This window comes from Rattus norvegicus, chromosome 1 (genome assembly GCF_021556685.1).
Source record: "Rattus norvegicus strain SHRSP/BbbUtx chromosome 1, alternate assembly SHRSP_T2T, whole genome shotgun sequence".
Taxonomy (NCBI): domain Eukaryota; kingdom Metazoa; phylum Chordata; class Mammalia; order Rodentia; family Muridae; genus Rattus; species Rattus norvegicus.
The window spans coordinates 122,082,666-122,095,543 of NC_141534.1; the positions used below are offsets into that span (position 1 = coordinate 122,082,666).

General features: G+C 42.1%; 1 long non-coding RNA gene and 5 other non-coding genes across 6 annotated transcripts in view; all 6 read right to left on the minus strand.

Moving 5' to 3' along the window:
* LOC134483347 (uncharacterized) overlaps positions 1–10,645 on the minus strand; it is an 83,242-nt gene extending 72,597 nt beyond the window's left edge. Inside the window, exons 1-5 of the long non-coding RNA XR_015646412.1 lie at positions 10,524–10,645; positions 7,948–8,094; positions 5,374–5,520; positions 2,795–2,941; positions 226–372 (exon numbers count right to left, since the gene is read on the minus strand). This is a non-coding gene — a long non-coding RNA (uncharacterized LOC134483347). The remainder of the gene's footprint in view (positions 1–225; positions 373–2,794; positions 2,942–5,373; positions 5,521–7,947; positions 8,095–10,523) is intronic.
* Positions 2,449–2,541, minus strand: LOC134485496 (small nucleolar RNA SNORD116). The gene has a single exon (XR_015655541.1). It is a non-coding gene; the product is annotated as a small nucleolar RNA SNORD116 (small nucleolar RNA).
* On the minus strand, positions 5,028–5,120 carry LOC134485405 (small nucleolar RNA SNORD116). The gene has a single exon (XR_015655598.1). It is a non-coding gene; the product is annotated as a small nucleolar RNA SNORD116 (small nucleolar RNA).
* On the minus strand, positions 7,602–7,694 carry LOC134485406 (small nucleolar RNA SNORD116). Its single transcript, XR_015655619.1, has one exon. It is a non-coding gene; the product is annotated as a small nucleolar RNA SNORD116 (small nucleolar RNA).
* Positions 10,178–10,270, minus strand: LOC134485407 (small nucleolar RNA SNORD116). The gene has a single exon (XR_015656660.1). It is a non-coding gene; the product is annotated as a small nucleolar RNA SNORD116 (small nucleolar RNA).
* Positions 10,646–12,745: 2,100 nt separating the features above from the next.
* On the minus strand, positions 12,746–12,838 carry LOC134485494 (small nucleolar RNA SNORD116). Its single transcript, XR_015655605.1, has one exon. It is a non-coding gene; the product is annotated as a small nucleolar RNA SNORD116 (small nucleolar RNA).
* Between the last annotated feature and the right edge of the window lie 40 nt (positions 12,839–12,878).

The window sequence follows — 12,878 nt, forward strand, 5'->3', positions numbered from 1 at the left end:
CACTTAGTATACTCAAAATGGATCAGGTTTGGTGAGCGAACAGAATTCAAGACATTCACATCCTTTACCACGAACCAATGGGCCTATTCTCCAATCACATGAGTAGCCACAGGCAGTGAGCCTGAACCAGTTCCCAAAGGATCATGCTTCGAGGTTGGGAACTCCTGCGAGCTCCATCAACACCTGAGCACTTTGAGTTCCTTTGGAAAGTCAAGTGTTTCTTACCTTTCACTTCAGGTATCCTCAGGCAAGAGAGCTTCAACTGATGACATCAGGGCAGGCGATGTTAGGCTTCTTCCAACTTCATCTGATGTTCCATACTCAGTTCCTCTGCAAGCCGTCCTTGTCCGGTATGAGACCGGGACACTGTCCCTGAAAGTAAAGCAAATAGCACATTCCCCCACTTTATTGGATTCCTTGCAAATCATGGAGACTGTGATGCATTGTTGTTAGTTCTTAATTTATCGAACACATGGACTCTCTCAGCACTCCTTCCGTCCTCTAGAAATTTGCCCTCACAATCCATATAAGAGATATTTTTTCCCCAAGGAACTGTTTGGGACATAATTTTCCCATTTCTATCACCGAATTCCTGGAGGTTACCATGCAACAAAGTTCTTAAATGGGACGAACCCAATATCTGATCCCGAAAACTACAGTAGTATGTACATCACTTGAGAACCATCCAAAGAAATTGGCACGAGGTACACAACAGCATGAGACCACTAACATGGCTTAATGGAAGTTGTCTACAAAAATAAGTAAATCTCAGTTCAGTCGGATATGACAGAGAAAATCAGGCCTTACTCTTCCCATAGAAACCACCAGAATCTTAAATGCTTTGGCCACAATCGGAGCACCCTCCATAATCATAAATTTCTACACCTATTAGTCCTACTCTGCATTCGATGAGAACCTATTCAAATATCATATAAGATTCTCATCCACATTAGATGAATGGACTTCTTATGTACTCTTTCTCTATCTCGCTTCTTCACTTTCTCTCTGAAATTGACTAGCAGTGACTCTCCTAGCTTCTCAGTTTCTCACTCACATTCTCTCTATTTGGTTTCCTTATTTCTGTCAATCAAGATATCTGCTTTAATATCACAGTGTCCTCTTTTCCACTTCACCCCCCTTTCTCCCCCCCCTCTCTCTTTCTGTCTCTCACTGTCTTCCTCTGTCTCACACATGCTTAGCCTCTTCAACAATTGTTCTTTCTCTCTTTCTCTGTCCATGCTCATATATCTCCTATTCAGGTTTTGACTGGTACTAAATTCATGTGAGTGCCATTGCTGTGGTATCTGACATTGATCACCACAGAGAAAGTGTCAGTTCAAACCGTCTCAGGTCACCAAACACAAGCATAACCTGTAGTCACTGAAATATATGTTATTATCAACAGCATGATCCTAAGCATACAGCTCACTTTCATAATCAAATGGAAACACAATTTCTTGTTGATATTTGCTTGGAGAAAAGAACAATGTCTAAGATAACAGGACTACCATCAGCCCCAAAACACATAGCCAAAATGCCAAGTTAACCTTCAGCAAAGCCACATCAAGACCATAAGGAAAGATAATCCCGCAGACACACCATGCCTATCTGCTACGGCCATACCAAATTATAAAATTCCTAGAAGGACTGTGTGTAAGGAACAAACTTGCATGCTCACATTCTTAGATCCTAGAAGAGGAAGAGATGTTTGTCCAGACCATTTTGGTACAGTCTATCCATAAGAACTGCTGGCAAAATACCCGTATAGAATGACAAAAATGTCCCGACAATAAACATAGAAAGTAGGATTAAAATGGTTGTTCTTCATACATCCATGAAGGTGGTATGAATCCTGGGATATTTGAAAGCATGCACTTCTAGAATCCACCGACAAGAAGGCTACATGCCAAACTTTTAAATTCCAAGGCTCTCTTTCCAACCTAATTGCCATGGCCACAATCAGTCTTTCAAGAAAACAGAGCTTTGTTTTCACACAGGAAGAGTCCACATTCCCATAGTTCCTGAGAATTGCTACTGCCTCATTCCACATGTCGCCTGAAACCTTCCCGTTTTGTATCTCTGTTTTATGAAACAGAAGGGTTATCATTCATGCGAAGGCTTCAGACAGGGACAGAAACACATTTCCTGACATTCCAGTGTACATTGTTGAACTCTGCTGCCCCCGCTAAACTTACATTTGCCTCACAACCTACTATACATTATTGCTGATGGAGTTGGTAGGGCTAACTTCCAAGATACTGACAAGGATCTCCTCAACCGGAAAGCATGTTATCATTAGAGCAAAAGGTGAAGCCTTGATTTAGGCCATGATTATTGGTCATTTAGGCAAGTTAAGAACATTCTGAAGGCTCTCTCACTGGATCCAAGTCTCGCAAGATGAATGGAGGCCATGTGAGTCCCTCAGTGACATTTGTGATCCCAGGTGCTGGACCTCAGTCACGATGATAGTGGTGGTATTGAGTTTTCACTCATTTTGTTCAGCTTTCCAAGGAATGTTTTATTGGAAATCATCATCGATCCAAGCACGCTGGTGTACCCCCTGCCATGACACTTAGTATACTCAAAATAGATCAGGTTTGGTGAGCGAACAGAATTCAAGACATTCACATCCTTTACCACGAACCAATGGGCCTATTCTCCAATCACAGGAGTAGCCACAGGCAGTGAGCCTGAACCAGTTCCCAAAGGATCATGCTTCGAGGTTGGGAACTCCTGCGAGCTCCATCAACAACTGAGCACTTTGAGTTCCTTTGGAAAGTCAAGTGTTTCTTACCTTTCACTTCAGGTATCCTCAGGCAAGAGAGCTTCAACTGATGACATCAGGGCAGGCGATGTTAGGCTTCTTCCAACTTCATCTGATGTTCCATACTCAGTTCCTCTGCAAGCCGTCCTTGTCCGGTATGAGACAGGGACTCTGTCCCTGAAAGTAAAGCAAATAGCACATTCCCCCACTTTATTGGATTCCTTGAAAATCATGGAGACTGTGATGCATTGTTGTTAGTTCTTAATTTATCGAACACATGGGCTCTCTCAGCACTTCTTCCGTCCTGTAGAAATTTGCCCTCACAATGAATATCAGAGATATTTTTCCTCCAAGGAACTCTTTGGGGACATAATTTTCCCAATTCTATCACCGAATTCCTGGAGGTTACCATGCAACAAAGTTCTTAAGATGGGACGAAGCCAATATCTGATCCCGAAAACTACAGTAGTATGTACATCACTTGAGAACCATCCAAAGAAATTGGCATGAGGTACACAACAGAATGAGACCACTAACATGGCTTAATGGAAGTTGTCTACAAAAATAAGTAAATCTCAGTTCAGCCGGATATGACAGAGAAAATCAGGCCTTACTATTCCCAGAGAAACCACCAGAATCTTAAATGCTTTGGCCACAATCGGAGCACCCTCCATAATTATAAAATACTACACCTATTACTCCTACTCTGCCTTCGATGAGAACCGATTCAAATATCATATAAGATTCTCATCCACATTAGATGAATGGACTTCTTATGTACTCTTTCTCTATTTTGCTTCTTCACTTTCTCTCTGAAATTGACTTGCAGTGACTCTCCTAGCATCTCAGTTTCTCACTCAAATTCTCTCTATTTGGTTTCCTTATTTCTCTCAATCAAGATATCTGCTTTAATATCACAGTGTCCTCTTTTCCACTTCACCCCCCCTCTGTCCACCCCCTCTCTCTCTCTCTTACTGTCTCTCACTGTCTTCCTCTGTCTCACACATGCTTAGCCTCTTCAACAATTTTTCTTTCTCTCTTTCTCTGTCCATGCTCATATATCTCCTATTCAGGTTTTGACTGGTACGAAATTCCTGTGAGTGCTATTGCTGTGGTATCTGACATTGATCACCACAGAGAAGGTGTCTGTTCAAACCCTCTCAAGTCACCAAACACAAGCATAACCTGTAGTCACCGAGACATATGTTATTATCAACAGCATGATCCTAAGAATACAGCTCACTTTCATAATCAAATGGAAACACAATTTATTGTTGATATTTGCTTGGAGAAAAGAACAATGTCTAAGATAACAGGACTACCATCAGCCCCAAAACACATAGCCAAAATGCCAAGTTAACCTTCAGCGAGGCCACATCAAGACCATAAGGAAAGATAATCCCGCAGACACACCATGCCTATTTTCTACGGCCATACCAAATTATAAAATTCCTAGAAGGACTGTGTGTAGGGAACAAACTTGCATGCTCACATTCTTAGATCCTAGAAGAGGAGGAGATGTATGTCTAGACCATTTTGGTACAGTCTATCCATAAGAACTGCTGGCAAACTACCCGGATAGACTGACAAAAAATGTCCCAACAATAAACATAGAAACTAGGATTAAAATGGGTGTTCTCCATACAATCATGAAGGTGGTGTGAATCTTGGTTCATTTGAAAGCATGCACTTCTAGAGACAACCAACAAGAAGGCTACATGCCAACCTTTTAAATTCCAAGGCTCCCTTTCCAACCTAATTGCCATGGCCACAATCAGTCTTTCAAGAAAACAGAGCTTTGTTTTCACACAGGAAGAGTCCACATTCCCATAGTTCCTGAGAATTGCTACTGCCTCATTCCACATGTCTCCTGTAACCTTCCCGTTATGTATCTCTGTTTTATGAAACAGAAGGGTTATCACTCATGCGAAGGCTTCAGACACGGACAGAAACACATTTCCTGACATTCCAGTGTACATTGTTGAACTATGCTGCCCCCGCTACACTTACATTTGCCTCACAACCTACTATACATTATTGCTGATGGAGTTGGTAGGGCTAACTTCCAAGATACTGACAATGATCTCCTCAACCGGAAAGCATGTTATCATTAGAGCAAAAGGTGAAGCCTTGATTTAGGCCATGATTTCTGGTGATTTAGGCAAGCAAAGAACATTCTGAAGGCCCTCTCACTGGATCCAAGTCTCGCAAGATGAATGGAGGCCATGTGAGTCCCTCAGTGACATTTGTGATCCCAGGTGCTGGACCTCAGTCACGATGATAGTGGCGGTATTGAGTTTTCACTCATTTCGTTCAGCTTTCCAAGGAATGTTTTACTGGAAATCATCATCGATCCAAGCACGCTGGTGTACCCCCTGCCATGACACTTAGTATACTCAAAATAGATCAGGTTTCGTGAGCGAACAGAATTCAAGACATTCTCATCCTTTACCACAAACCAATGGGCCTATTCTCCAATCCCAGGAGTAGCTACAGGCAGTGAGCGTGGACCAGGTCCCAAAGGATCATGATTCAAGGTTGGGAACTCCTGCGAGCTCCATCAACACCTGAGCATTTTGAGTTCCTTTGGAAAGTCAAGTGTTTCTTACCTTTCAGTTCAGGTATCCTCAGGCAAGAGAGCTTCAACTGATGACATCAGGGCAGGCGATGTTAGGCTTCTTCCAACTTCATCTGATGTTCCATACTCAGTTCCTCTGCAAGCCGTCCTTGTCCGATATGAGACAAGGACTCTGTCCCTGAAAGTAACGCAAATAGCACATTCCCCCACTTTATTGGATTCCTTGCAAATCATGGAGACTGTGATGCATTGATGTTAGTTCTTAATTTATCGAACACTTGGGCTCTCTCAGCACTCCTTCCGTCCTCTAGAAATTTGCCCTCACAATCCATATCACAGATATTTTTCATCCAAGGAACTGTTTGGGGACATAATTTTCCCAATTCTATCACCGAATTCCTGGAGGTTACCATGCAACAAAGATCTTAATACGGAACGAAGCCAATATCTGATCCCGAAAACTACAGTAGTATGTACATCACTTGAGAACCATCCAAAGAAATTGGCACGAGGTACACAACAGAATGAGACCACTAACATGGCTTCTTGGAAGTTGTCTACAAAAATAAGTAAATCTCAGTTCAGCTGGATATGACAGAGATAATCAGGCCTTACTCTTCCCATGGAAACCACCAGAATCTTAATAGCTTTGGCCACAATCGGAGCACCCTCCATAATCATAACATACTACACCTATTAGTCCTACTCTGCCTTCGATGAGAACCGATTCAAATATCATATAAGATTCTCATCCACATTAGATGAATGGACTTCTTATGTACTCTTTCTCTATCTCGCATCTTCACTATCTCTCTGAAATTGACTTGCAGTGACTCTCCTAGCTTCTCAGTTTCTCACTCACATTCTCTCTATTTGGTTTCCCTATTTCTGTCAATCAAGATATCTGCTTTAATATCACAGTGTCCTCTTTTCCTCTTCACCCTCTCCTTTGCCCCCCCCTCTCTCTCTTTCTGTCTCTCACTGTCTTCCTCTGTCTCACACATGCTTAGCCTTTTCAACAATTGTTCTTTCTCTCTTTCTCGGTCCATGCTCATATATCTCTTATTCAGGTTTTGACTGGTACTAAATTCCTGTGAGTGCTATTGCTGTGGTATCTGACATTGATCACCACAGAGAAAGTGTCTTTATAACCCTCTCAGGTCACCAAACACAAGCATAACCTCTAGTCACTGAGATATATGTTATTATCAACAGCATGATCCTAAGCATACAGCTCACTTTCATAATCAAATGGAAACACAATTTCTTATTGATATTTGCTTGGAGAAAAGAACAATGTCTAAGATAACAGGACTACCATCAGCCCCAAAACACATAGCCAAAATGCCAAGTTAACCATCAGCAAGGCCACATCAAAACCAAAAGGAAAGATAATCCCGCAGACACTCCATGCCTATCTTCTACGGCCATACTAAAATATAAAATTCCTAGAAGGAGTGTGTGTAAGAAACAAACTTGCATGCTCACATTCTTATATCCTAGAAGAGGAGGAGTTGTATGTCCAGACAATTTTGGTACAGTCAATCCATAAGAACTGCTGGCAAACTACCCGGATAGACTGACAAAAAATGTCCCAACAATAAACATAGAAACTAGGATTAAAATGGGTGTTCTCCATACACCCATGAAGGTGGTGTGAATCTTGGTTCATTTGAAAGCATGCACTTCTAGAGTCAACCAACAAGAAGGCTACATGCCAACCTTTTAAATTCCAAGGCTCTCTTTCCAACCTAATTGCCATGGCCAAAATCAGTCTTTCAAGAAAACAGAGCTTTGTTTTCACACAGGAAGAGTCCACATTCCCATAGTTCCTGAGAATTGCTACTGCCTCATTCCACATGTCGCCTGTAACCTTCCCGTTATGTATCTCTGTTTTATGAAACAGAAGGGTTATCACTCATGCGAAGGCTTCAGACACGGACAGAAACACATTTCCTGACATTCCAGTGTACATTGTTGAACTATGCTGCCCCCGCTACACTTACATTTGCCTCACAACCTACTATACATTATTGCTGATGGAGTTGGTAGGGCTAACTTCCAAGATACTGACAATGATCTCCTCAACCGGAAAGCATGTTATCATTAGAGCAAAAGGTGAAGCCTTGATTTAGGCCATGATTTCTGGTGATTTAGGCAAGCAAAGAACATTCTGAAGGCCCTCTCACTGGATCCAAGTCTCGCAAGATGAATGGAGGCCATGTGAGTCCCTCAGTGACATTTGTGATCCCAGGTGCTGGACCTCAGTCACGATGATAGTGGCGGTACTGAGTTTTCACTCATTTCGTTCAGCTTTCCAAGGAATGTTTTACTGGAAATCATCATCGATCCAAGCACGCTGGTGTACCCCCTGCCATGACACTTAGTATACTCAAAATAGATCAGGTTTCGGGAGCGAACAGAATTCAAGACATTCTCATCCTTTACCACAAACCAATGGGCCTATTCTCCAATCCCAGGAGTAGCCACAGGCAGTGAGCGTGGACCAGGTCCCAAAGGATCATGATTCAAGGTTGGGAACTCCTGCGAGCTCCATCAACACTTGAGCATTTTGAGTTCCTTTGGAAAGTCAAGTGTTTCTTACCTTTCACTTCAGGTATCCTCAGGCAAGAGAGCTTCAACTGATGACATCAGGGCAGGCGATGTTAGGCTTCTTCCAACTTCATCTGATGTTCCATACTCAGTTCCTCTGCAAGCCGTCCTTGTCCGGTATGAGACAAGGACTCTGTCCCTGAAAGTAACGCAAATAGCACATTCCCCCACTTTATTGGATTCCTTGCAAATCATGGAGACTGTGATGCATTGATGTTAGTTCTTAATTTATCGAACACTTGGGCTCTCTCAGCACTCCTTCCGTCCTCTAGAAATTTGCCCTCACAATCCATATCACAGATATTTTTCAACCAAGGAACTGTTTGGGGACATAATTTTCCCAATTCTATCACCGAATTCCTGGAGGTTACCATGCAACAAAGATCTTAATACGGAACGAAGCCAATATCTGATCCCGAAAACTACAGTAGTATGTACATCACTTGAGAACCATCCAAAGAAATTGGCACGAGGTACACAACAGAATGAGACCACTAACATGGCTTCTTGGAAGTTGTCTACAAAAATAAGTAAATCTCAGTTCAGCTGGATATGACAGAGATAATCAGGCCTTACTCTTCCCATGGAAACCACCAGAATCTTAATAGCTTTGGCCACAATCGGAGCACCCTCCATAATCATAACATACTACACCTATTAGTCCTTCTCTGCCTTCGATGAGAACCGATTCAAATATCATATAAGATTCTCATCCACATTAGATGAATGGACTTCTTATGTACTCTTTCTCTATCTCGCATCTTCACTATCTCTCTGAAATTGATTTGCAGTGACTCTCCTAGCTTCTCAGTTTCTCACTCACATTCTCTCTATTTGGTTTCCCTATTTCTGTCAATCAAGATATCTGCTTTAATATCACAGTGTCCTCTTTTCCTCTTCACCCTCTCCTTTGCCCCCCCCCCTCTCTCTCTTTCTGTCTCTCACTGTCTTCCTCTGTCTCACACATGCTTAGCCTTTTCAACAATTGTTCTTTCTCTCTTTCTGGGTCCATGCTCATATATCTCTTATTCAGGTTTTGACTGGTACTAAATTCCTGTGAGTGCTATTGCTGTGGTATCTGACATTGACCACCACAGAGAAAGTGTCTGTTTAACCCTCTCAGGTCACCAAACACAAGCATAACCTCTAGTCACTGAGATATATGTTATTATCAACAGCATGATCCTAAGCATACAGCTCACTTTCATAATCAAATGGAAACACAATTTCTTATTGATATTTGCTTGGAGAAAAGAACAATGTCTAAGATAACAGGACTACCATCAGCCCCAAAACACATAGCCAAAATGCCAAGTTAACCATCAGCAAGGCCACATCAAAACCAAAAGGAAAGATAATCCCGCAGACACTCCATGCCTATCTTCTACGGCCATACCAAAATATAAAATTCCTAGAAGGAGTGTGTGTAAGAAACAAACTTGCATGCTCACATTCTTATATCCTAGAAGAGGAGGAGATGTATGTCCAGACCATTTTGGTACAGTCAATCCATAAGACCTGCCGGCAAACTAACTGGATAGACTGACAAAAAATGTCCCAACAATAAACATAGAAACTAGGATTAAAATGGGTGTTCTCCATACATGCATGAAGGTGGTATGAATCCTGAGACATTTGAAAGCATGCACTTCTAGAATCCACCGACAAGAAGGCTACATGCCAACCTTTTAAATTCCAAGGCTCTCTTTCCAACCTAATTTCCATGGCCACAATCAGTCTTTCAAGAAAACAGAGCTTTGTTTTCACACAGGAAGAGTCCACATTCCCATAGTTCCTGAGAATTGCTACTGCCTCATTCCACGTGTCGCCTGTAACCTTCCCGTTATGTATCTCTGTTTTATGAAACAGAAGGGTTATCATTCATGAGAAGGCTGCAGTCACGGACAGAAACACATTTCCTGACATTCCAGTGTACATTGTTGAACTATGCTGCCCCCACTAAACTTACATTTGCCTCACAACCTACTATACATTATTGCTGATGGAGTCGGTAGGGCTAACTTCCAAGATATTGACAATGATCTCCTCAACCGGAAAGCATGTTATCATTAGAGCAAAAGGTGAAGCCTTGATTTAGGCCATGATTTCTGGTGATTTAGGCAAGCAAAGAACATTCTGAAGGCTCTCTCACTGGATCCAAGTCTCGCAAGATGAATGGAGGCCATGTGAGTCCCTCAGTGACATTTGTGATCCCAGGTGCTGGACCTCAGTCACGATGATAGTGGCGGTATTGAGTTTTCACTCATTTTGTTCAGCTTTCCAAGGAATGTTTTATTGGAAATCATCATCGATCCAAGCACGCTGGTGTACCCCCTGCCATGACACTTCGTATACTCAAAATAGATCAGGTTTGGTGAGCGAACAGAATTCAAGACATTCACATCCTTTACCACGAACCAATGGGCCTATTCTCCAATCACAGGAGTAGCCACAGGCAGTGAGCCTGAACCAGGTCCCAAAGGATCATGATTCAAGGTTGGGAATTCCTGCGAGCTCCATCAACACCTGAGCACTTTGAGTTCCTTTGGAAAGTCAAGTGTTTCCTACCTTTCAATTCAGGTATCCTCAGGCAAGAGACTTCAACTGATGACATCAGGGCAGGCGATGTTAGGCTTCTTCCAACTTCATCTTATGTTCCATACTCAGTTCCTCTGCAAGCCGTCCTTGTCCGGTATGAGACAGGGACTCTGTCCCTGAAAGTAAAGCAAATAGCACATTCCCCTACTTTATTGGATTCCTTGCAAATCATGGAGACTGTGATGCATTGTTGTTAGTTCTTAATTTATGGAACACATGGGCTCTCTCAGCACTCCTTCCGTCCTCTAGCAATTTGCCCTCACAATCCATATCAGAGATATTTTTCCTCCAAGGAACTCTTTGGGGACATAATTTTCCCAATTCTATCACCGAAATCCTGGAGGTTACCATGCAACAAAGTTCTTAAGATGGGACGAAGCCAATATCTGATCCCGAAAACTACAATAGTATGTACATCACTTGAGAACCATCCAAAGAAAATGGCACGAGGTACACAACAGAATGAGACCACTAACATAGCTTATGGAAGTTGTCTACAAAAATAAGTAAATCTCAGTTCAGACGGATATGACAGAGAAAATCAGGCCTTACTCTTCCCATGGAAACCACCAGTATCTTAATAGGTTTGGCCACAATCGGAGCACCCTCCATAATCATAACATACTACACCTATTAGTACTACTCTGAGTTCGATGAGAACCGATTCAAATATCATATAAGATTCTCATCCACATTAGATGAATGGACTTCTTATGTACTCTTTCTCTATCTCGCTTCTTCACTTCTCTCTGAAATTGACTTGCAGTGACTCTTCCAGCTTCTCAGTTTCTCACTCACATTCTCTCTATTTGGTTTCCTTATTTCTGTCAATCAAGATATCTGCTTTAATATCACAGTGTCCTCTTTTCCAATATAACCCCCTCTCTCCCCCCCTTTCTCTCTTTCTGTCTCTCACTGTCTTCGTCTGTCTCACACATGCTTAGCCTCTTCAACAATTGTTCTATCTCTCTTTCTCTGTCCATGCTCATATATCTCCTATTCAGGTTTGACTGGTACTAAATTCCTGTGAGTGCCATTGCTGTGGTATCTGACATTGATCACCACAGAGAAAGTGTCTGTTCAAACCGTCTCAGGTCACCAAACACAAGCATAACCTGTAGTCACTGTAATATATGTTATTATCAACAGCATGATCCTAAGCATACAGCTCACTTTCATAATCAAATGGAAACACAATTCCTTGTTGATATTTGCTTGGAGAAAAGAACAATGTCTAAGATAACCGGACTACCAGCAGCCCCAAAACACATAGCCAAAATGCCAAGTTAACCTTCAGCAAGGCCACATCAAGACCATAAGGAAAGATAATCCCGCAGACACACTATGCCTATCTGCTACGGCCCTACCAAATTATAAAATTCCTAGAAGGACTGTGTGTAAGAAACAAACTTGCATGCTCACATTCTTAGATCCTAGAAGAGGAAGAGATGTTTGTCCATACCATTTTGGTACAGTCTATCCATAAGAACTGCTGGCAAAATACCCGTATAGAATGACAAAAATGTCCCGACAATAAACATAGAAAGTAGGATTAAAATGGTTGTTCTTCATACATCCATGAAGGTGGTATGAATCCTGGGATATTTGAAAGCATGCACTTCTAGAATCCACCGACAAGAAGGCTACATGCCAAACTTTTAAATTCCAAGGCTCTCTTTCCAACCTAATTGCCATGGCCACAATCAGTCTTTCAAGAAAACAGAGCTTTGTTTTCACACAGGAAGAGTCCACATTCCCATAGTTCCTGAGAATTGCTACTGCCTCATTCCACATGTCGCCTGAAACCTTCCCGTTATGTAACTCTGTTTTATGAAACAGAAGGGTTATCATTCATGCGAAGGCTTCAGACACGGACAGAAACACATTTCCTCACATTCCAGTGTACATATTTGAACTCTGCTGCCCCCGCTAAACTTACATTTGCCTCACAACCTACTATACATTATTGCTGATGGAGTTGGTAGGGCTAACTTCCAAGATACTGACAAGGATCTCCTCAACCGGAAAGCATGTTATCATTAGAGCAAAAGGTGAAGCCTTGATTTAGGCCATGATTTCTGGTCATTTAGGCAAGTTAAGAACATTCTGAAGGCTCTCTCACTGGATCCAAGTCTCGCAAGATGAATGGAGGCCATGTGAGTCCCTCAGTGACATTTGTGTTCCCAGGTGCTGGACCTCAGTCACGATGATAGTGGCGGTATTGAGTTTTCAGTCATTTTGTTCAGCTTTCCAAGGAATGTTTTATTGGAAATCATCATCGATCCAAGCACGCTGGTGTACCCCCTGCCATGACATTTAGTATAC